The following is an 8,710-nucleotide window of genomic DNA, read 5'->3' on the forward strand; positions in this document are numbered from 1 at the left end:
TACCAATCAGGAGCAGGGAATAAGATAAAGTAGTTGTGATTGATAAATAGTACGTTTAATTTCAGTATTATATATATATATATATATATATATATATATATATATATATATATATATATATATATATATATTGTAATTTAGATAATTGTATTTATTTACATATCTATTACATATTTAATCATATTCGGTATACATGTATGTTATGGCTGTGTTTATTTATTTATTCGTTATATATAGCTGTATATATATTATATCTGTATTTATAAAGTATATAATCAATACTAATAATAAATATATATACATATGTAATAATAATAATAATAAAGTTAATATTAATAATATAAATGATGATTTTATTATTGATACTAATAATGATACTAATATTAGTATTATTAATGATAATAATACTAGTAGTAATATTAATGACATAACCATATAAGTTTTCATATCTATATATATCATATATTTAAGTTAATCTTATTAGTTATACTAATATTGATATAAATATTGAAAGTAATTACAATATTACTACACCAACTATATTTTAACTTATAATTAACTTGATGTAATATATACATTATATGATAACTTATATTGTGTATTGGATATTTTTAATTTTTATATATATATATATGCATATATGTATTACCAATATACACTTATAATTATATATTATTTTTTTTATTGACATATTTGTTTACACATTTGTTCGTGAATCGTTGGGAATAGTCAAAGGTCAAAAGAATCCATGTACGTAGTTCAAAATTTTTAAGATTCAATTAAATAGACTTTGTTTATCGTGTCGAAATCAAATAAGAATCATGTTTAAATTTGGTCGAAAATTTCCGGGTCGTCACAGAACCTACCCGTTAAAGAAATTTCGTCCCGAAATTTGAGTGAGGTGGTCAGGACTAACAATAAAAATATTTTCATGACGAATATAAGTTGATAAATAAAGTTTTATCAACATTGAGTAATACGGATAAAACGATTCGATTACTCGAAGAATACGAGTGAAGCTATCGCAAAAGAATAGAATGAGGTATTAAATATTCATCTTGACTTTTGAAATAGTCACGGTTGATTTTAGAAAATAAGGTGTGTCTTGATTTTTGACGTTTTCTTGGTTGAATCCCGGAATTCAAGGGATTTAAAGAAAATCTTCGAAATCTATAGGATTTGATTCTTCAGGATTTATGGAAAATTAGGATCCTCTTTAATTTAATGCGATTATCTGTCTCGATTGCTTTGTCTGGTATCTTCTCTATAAATGAACTTCCTTCTTTCCGTTATTTTTCACCACTCCAATTCTTTCTTTCTCGATCCGTACTTTCAAACGATTGTGAAAATGCTTAATCCAGTTCTGATCTTTGTCCTCATCCTTACTATTGCAACATTCATTCTCATTTTCTAACCTCCACCAGAAGAATCTACTTTCTTCTACTTCGCCCATGGATTATAGTGTTTTTAATTCTCCCGTGTCTTTATGTTACGATAAACATTGACCTACACGGTTTGTAATTTATGTGTTGTTATCGGGCTTTATATTCTCCCTTATATTTCGAAGCTCTATGCTTTTGTTTTCTCTTCCCGACTTCAAGTCAAGCGAATAATGGTCCAGAATTCATAGATATAGAATTTCGAATGATTATAATGTTCTAAGCAGGAAGGAACGTGATTGCGCGATTTGATTCTCAAATTTATCAAAATCACTGAGGATAGAACTATCAAGAATATGTTTTCTTGATATGTTCAGAAGTTAAGCAGAATAACAGAGTTATGTAACATGGCACATGATGACGTTATGATCTATGAATCATCATGTTCCATTAGAAACTCAGCATGACTTACTGTAATATAATCACGTTGGCCAGGCGTCATTATATTATACTAACTCATGCTTCAATTCCCAACACTTCTCCACAATTCATTCATAATTTATACTTAGATTTTACAGAGTTTTCCATATAATGAAATACAGAAAACACGAAGAGGTAGATAATTTCGGACAAGAATATTTATGAAAATATCCTCTGAAATATCGAAGATATTTTTGATGATATTTTAGAGTTTCTAAGTTCGAAGCTTGATGAAGAAAAATTTTCCGCAAGATTTTAACGTGGGCACGGAGCAAAATATTCTCTAAAGATTTCATCGGATCCAGATTTTCCTGGATTTTATAGAGTTTGGTCCTTGTATTTGTTCTTTGTTTCCTTCATGGTTAGCTAAATCCGTTTTTCAGTACCAAATTTTCTATCAAGCGTTCCCAACACTCCATTCTTTATCATCAAACTCTTGACCATTTAGGCCATCTATAATTTTACTATTTCCTCTGCATTTAATGCAGCCGTATCTGAAACATCGGTTATCAATCCGAGGTGATTTCAAGAGAATTGTGTTTTTAGATGATTAAACGCTGATGGTAATATGGTGGAATATGAAAGGTTCCCCGGTAACAATAAAAGAGCACGCATATATATCAAAGGTATAATAAGGTTGTTTCGAACGAAAAGTCAAAATTGTCTTGCTGAAGCTGTTACAAAATTTGCTACTTTGAAAGGAATTATTATGTTATTTTGAGTAATAATAACACTAAGGAATTAGCACGGCTACGTGTTAAACGTTTACTCAGGTTCTGAGTGTTTTCAGGTGCATAACTATATGCATAAATCTTTTCTTCCGTAGATGAAGTGCGGTTGGTTCATCTTCTCGATAGAGGTATTTTCAAGAATCATGAAAGGTTTGAATGCAAGTTGTAATTGTTGAGATACAAATGAGGTTTAAGATGAATTCAAGTGGCAAACTTGAAGAATTGTTTAGTTTCATATGTTATAATCAATATTTTAATTCATTTTAATTGTCCAATGTTATTAGTCCACAGTCGATAGTCCACAGTTAACAGTCCAGTAATTCATATATAGTTTATTATATTATATTCGAATTAATTAATACGTGTCGTGACCCGTATACGTCTCAGACTCGATCACAACTCAAAGTATATATATTATTATAGAATCAACCTCAACCCTGTATAGAGAACTCGATCATTACTGCATATAGAGTGTCTATGGTGATTCCAAATAATATATATAGATGCGTCGATATGATATGTCAAAACCTTGTATACGTGTCCCGATATTTAAAGTGCGTAAAATAAATACAGAAATTAAATGACGATAAATAAAATGCGTAAAGTAAATAACAGAAATTAAATGACAATAAATAAAATTGCGAGAATGTAAATTGCGATAATTAAATTGCGATAAATAAAGTGAAATCAGTTAGCTGGGAACAATTAGCTAGGAACAGTTAGCGTGGATTCTTAACAAAATTTCTCATAGTTAATTTGTTTGTTTCTAACAAATTTTATTTTGTCAAATGTTTCCTTCATTAAACCACTTGATTTTTGATAAATCAAAATCTAAATATGAAATTAGATGAATATGATTATTCTGCGGTGAATGGATACGTATATCTGTAGATGTAAACAGGATAGTAAATGACTGTTGAATCGGATTTGAAAGAATGTACAGTGTAACTTATTAATGTGAAATCTAAATATTCCTCGGGTATTACCTACCCATTAAAATATTTTCACCATTAACAATTTGTACAAAAGAATTATTAATTACATTCTTTATGAAAACATATATACATATACATTTTCTTCAGATGTAATCATGGATTTAATGAGTCAATAAGATATTAAACTCATTTGATTTATCGTTAATACTAGATTACATAATCTCTAAAACTTTAGAAATTACGTAATCGCCATGTCGAGCGAAGATAATCGATGTAGAATGATATGTAGAATGATGATTATACTCGAGGTACAGAATGAGATGTCGAAGCTGGTGACGCGGATGTTGTTGTTGGTGGTACTGTTAGTGCCGGTGATGCTGCTGGTGCTTGTAAGTTTTGAACCATATTCTCCAAGGTTAGCACTCGAGCTCGAAGTTCTTTAACTTCTTCTACTAACCCTGGTTGGTTATCAGTGTGAGGTAGAGATCGGATATCTTCTCTAGTTCCGTTAATAATAGTCTCAAGACGAAAAATTCTCGCAAAAAGGGTATAAACGGTGTTACGAACAGGTTCGCCGGTGAGCGGGTCGAGTACTCCAAGGTTAGGTGGTAGATTCGGTTCATGATATGGAGTACCTTCTTCCCTTCTCCAAAGGGTGAGTATGTCGCGAACCCACCCCCATCTTCTCCAGTAATCACGGTAGTTGATTGGTTGGTGTGCTCCCGTCACACTGTCTTCGGAGTCAGAGGAACTTGGACGATTCGTCGAGGCCATCTTTCGCGATCACAGAAAAATATTTTTGGTATGAAACGTTTAGTGACAGCAACTGATAGTTGGATGGTATTCTCAATGCATAATATGCATAGATATATATATAGTACCAGGATTCCTTAAATTACGGAGAAATTTATGGGAGATATCAGGCAAAGTTTATCGTAATAGATACGCTAAGATATGAATTAGCAGATACGCTAAGATATGAATTTGTCGGTACACTATCTATGCAATAAAGGCAGTAGGAAGTGTCTAGACTTAGAATGATAAGCAGGTAATTTTCGACATGAAATGATAAGCAAAACTTTTGACATGCAGACACGGTCGAAGTCCAGACCCGCTAATGCATCTAAACAACTATCAGCTAGACACACTAATGCAAGACCTGGTTCGCTAAGACCAACGCTCTGATACCACCTGTAACGACCCGTCCTTATCCTCCTGGACGAAGTCATCAACATTTGGTCCCATTGCGATGATCGACTCCTAATAATGTCCTTAAAATGAGCAAATGCACAGCGGAAGACTTAATTCGTACCTGAGAATAAACATGCTTTAAAGTGTCAACCAAAAGGTTGGTGAGTTCATAGGTTTATCATAACAATCATTTCAATATATTAATAGACCACAAGATTTCCGTTTATAAATATATGTACACTCGCAAGTGTATAAAATTATTCTATAAATTGTAGGCACCCGGTAACAAGCCTTAACGTTCATGTTTTACCCTCTGAAGTACACCAGATCAGGTGTGTTTAAAATAACCTCGAAGTACTAAAGCATCCCATAGTCAGGATGGGGTTTGTCAGGCCCAATAGATCTATCTTTAGGATTCGCGCCTACCGTACATAGACAAGTAGTTTAATGTTACCAAGCTAAGGGTATATTTCTGGTTTAAACCCACATAGAATTAGTTTTAGTACTTGTGCCTATTTCGTAAAACATTTATAAAACAGCGCATGTATTCTCAGCCCAAAAATATATATAAAAAGGGAGTAATGAAACTCACCTAATGTATTTTGTAATGAAAATACATAGAACGACATTGAACAGGTATAGGGTTGGCCTCGGATTCACGAACCTATATCATTTGTATATATATTAAAACGTATAATTGTAATCGAACAATTTATTATATCTTAATTTATATATTATATATTAAATTTGTTTTTTTATATTTAAAATGATTATTATTTATATAGTTATATTAATATATCCATACTTGTTTAATGTTGTATTTAAAAATCGATAGTTTGTTATTTGTACGTATTTATAAATAATATTGGTAAGTTTGATATATATAGTCATGCGAAATTTTAATATAATTATAGTATATGTAATAAGTATATTTTATGTATAAAATGTTTATCTGTTTAAAAATGATAGTTTTTAATATTAATAATTTACTAATAATATTAATAATAACAATAATACTAATAACAATCCTAATAATAATAATATTAATATTTATAATATTAGTAATGATAATAATAATAATAATGATGATATTAATAATTAAAATACCAATTAATACCTTAGTAGCATAAAAAGAGAATAAACTGCCAGCGACGGGACTCGAACCCGCGACTCCTTGTTCACCAAACACCCCTAGGACCACTCATCTGATTCTGCTTTTCCTGATTTAAATGATATCCCAAAATACTTAAACCCATTATTTCAGTTCCTAATTCATCTTCTTCTTTAATACACAAACGACCAGAGATTAATACAAGTAGCAAGAAATCTCTCAACTAGTTTTAGGACTTAAAGCTAATTTAAACTAATGATTATTGAGTGAGTTAATAAAAAAATAAAAAAAATAATAAAAAAAAATTATATAAACCCACTGTTACTGTGCGACGGTTTAAGAAAAGAGAAAAAAAGTTTGAATTCACTTTGGAGCTAGTTTTGTATAAAGGTTATAACATAAAATAGTTTGTAAATCGTATATAGAAACCATTGAAATCGTCAATTTGGCTTAAAACACAAACACAAATCCGAATTTCTTCAAGAACACACAAGTTGACTTTTTGTTTCAAAAACTTTGACTTCAAAATTCTAATTCGATATGAAAAATTGGGTTTTGATACTTGACAGATAATTTGAATAGACAATTTCCAACAGCTCTGCATTAATAGATTTTCAAGTTTCATTCGAAGTTGATTTTTGAGTAAAAAAAAATCACACGAACAGGGAACTGGGTTTTATCTCCTGGTTATTTCTGTTGCTTTCGCGAATTGGTAAGACTGATATTCATAATATGATTAAGTAAATGATGTATTACTCGTTTGGTTCATAGTTGATATATGAAACCGACTTGTAACAACTAAAGACAGAAGATGTCGGCCAAGAATTATTCGAGCAGGCAGGAATATAATAAAAATTAAGTTGAGACAGATTGATGGCAGATTTTGGTTTGTAGTTAAATGAAATTCGATAAATAACAAACGCAGTACCAATCAGGAGCAGGGAATAAGATAAAGTAGTTGTGATTGATAAATAGTACGTTTAATTTCAGTATTATATATATATATATATATATATATATATATATATATATATATATATATATATATATATATATATATATATATATATATATATATATATATATATATATATATATATATATATATATATATTGTAATTTAGATAATTGTATTTATTTACATATCTATTACATATTTAATCATATTCGGTATACATGTATGTTATGGCTGTGTTTATTTATTTATTCGTTATATATAGCTGTATATATATTATATCTGTATTTATAAAGTATATAATCAATACTAATAATAAATATATATACATATGTAATAATAATAATAATAAAGTTAATATTAATAATATAAATGATGATTTTATTATTGATACTAATAATGATACTAATATTAGTATTATTAATGATAATAATACTAGTAGTAATATTAATGACATAACCATATAAGTTTTCATATCTATATATATCATATATTTAAGTTAATCTTATTAGTTATACTAATATTGATATAAATATTGAAAGTAATTACAATATTACTACACCAACTATATTTTAACTTATAATTAACTTGATGTAATATATACATTATATGATAACTTATATTGTGTATTGGATATTTTTAATTTTTATATATATATATATATGCATATATGTATTACCAATATACACTTATAATTATATATTATTTTTTTTATTGACATATTTGTTTACACATTTGTTCGTGAATCGTTGGGAATAGTCAAAGGTCAAAAGAATCCATGTACGTAGTTCAAAATTTTTAAGATTCAATTAAATAGACTTTGTTTATCGTGTCGAAATCAAATAAGAATCATGTTTAAATTTGGTCGAAAATTTCCGGGTCGTCACAACGTACTTGTGTCTATTTTGTAAATCATTTATAAAACCTGCATGTATTCTCATCCCAAAAATATTAGATTTTAAAAGTGGGACTATAACTCACTTTCACAGATTTTTACTTCGTCGGGAAGTAAGACTTGGCCACTGGTTTGTATAACAATATATACATATATATCAAAGTATGTTCAAAATATATTTACAACACTTTTAATATATTTTGATGTTTTAAGTTTATTAAGTTAGCTGTCCTCGTTAGTAACCTACAACTAGTTGTTCACAGTTAGATGTACAGAAATAAATCGATAAATATTATCTTGAATCAATCCACGACCCAGTGTATGCGTATCTCAGTATTGATCACAACTTAAACTATATATATTTTGGAATCAACCTCAACCCTGTATAGCTAACTCCAACATTCACATATAGAGTATCTATGGTTGTTCCGAAATATATATAGATGTGTCGACATGATAGGTCGAAACATTGTATACTTGTCTATGGTATCTCAAGATTACATAATATACAATACAAGTTGATTAAGTTATGGTTGGAATAGATTTGTTACCAATTTTCACGTAGCTAAAATGAGAAAAATTATCCAATCTTGTTTTACCCATAACTTCTTCATTTTAAATCCGTTTTGAGTGAATCAAATTGCTATGGTTTCATATTGAACTCTATTTTATGAATCTAAACAGAAAATGTATAGGTTTATTGTCGGAAAAATAAGTTACACGTCATTTTTGTAAAGGTAGTCATTTCAGTCGAAAGAACGACGTCTAGATGACCATTTTAGAAAACATACTTCCACTTTGAGTTTAACCATAATTTTTGGATATAGTTTCATGTTCATAATAAAAATCATTTTCCTAGAATAACAACTTTTAAATCAAAGTTTATCATAGTTTTTAATTAACTAACCCAAAACAGCCCGCGGTGTTACTACGACGGCGTAAATCCGGTTTTACGGTGTTTTTCGTGTTTTCAGGTTTTAAATCATTAAGTTAGCATATCATATAGATATAGAACATGTGTTTAGTTGATTTT

This window comes from Rutidosis leptorrhynchoides, chromosome 4 (genome assembly GCF_046630445.1).
Source record: "Rutidosis leptorrhynchoides isolate AG116_Rl617_1_P2 chromosome 4, CSIRO_AGI_Rlap_v1, whole genome shotgun sequence".
NCBI lineage: Eukaryota > Viridiplantae > Streptophyta > Magnoliopsida > Asterales > Asteraceae > Rutidosis > Rutidosis leptorrhynchoides.